Below are 653 nucleotides of genomic sequence, written 5' to 3'. Positions count from 1 at the left end.
TTTTCCTTTGCAGCTCTTAATATTCTTTCTTTATTCTGTATGTTTTGTGTTTTGATTATTATATGTCGAGGAGATTTTTTTTTGGTCCAATCTATTCGGTGTTCTGTGTGCTTCTTGAACTTTCAAAGGAATATCTTTTTTTATGTTGGGAAAGTTTTCTTCTATAATTTTATTAAATATATTTTCTGGACCATTGAGGTGCACTTCTTCTCTGAGGAATCTCATCGGGACGGGTGAGTGTGTGCTATCCAGGGGTGGATTGTCCAGGAAGAGAGCACAACGCCCCCTCCCCCAGCTCCTTCTGCAGGGCTGTCTTTCTTTTGCACGACCCAACCCCCAGCACCCCTCCCCAACCCTGCCCTGCTGTATGCTAGGACCAGTGCGCAAGAACAGGTTTAAGCTCCTACACTAAGGCTACCCACCCAGAGCGGTGAGTGCCTGCCTACCGGGCAGGCCTCAGGGTCCCCTGTAAGGGAGCCCATGCACCTTCAGCTTGTGTGCCAGGCTTCCTGTTCTCTTCTGGATACTGCCCCCCCCCCCGCTCCATTCATCCTTTTGTCCCAGGATCATTGGGCTACTGCGCGGCCCTGTTTAGTTGCTGAGGAATCCCATCTGGACGGGTGAGTGTGTGCTATCCAGGGGCGGATTGTCCC

The sequence above is a fragment of the Microtus ochrogaster genome, unplaced genomic scaffold, assembly GCF_000317375.1.
Source record: "Microtus ochrogaster isolate Prairie Vole_2 unplaced genomic scaffold, MicOch1.0 UNK67, whole genome shotgun sequence".
Taxonomy (NCBI): Eukaryota; Metazoa; Chordata; class Mammalia; order Rodentia; family Cricetidae; genus Microtus; species Microtus ochrogaster.
The sequence above is the reverse complement of the archived record's forward strand: the minus strand, read 5'-3'. Positions refer to the sequence as shown.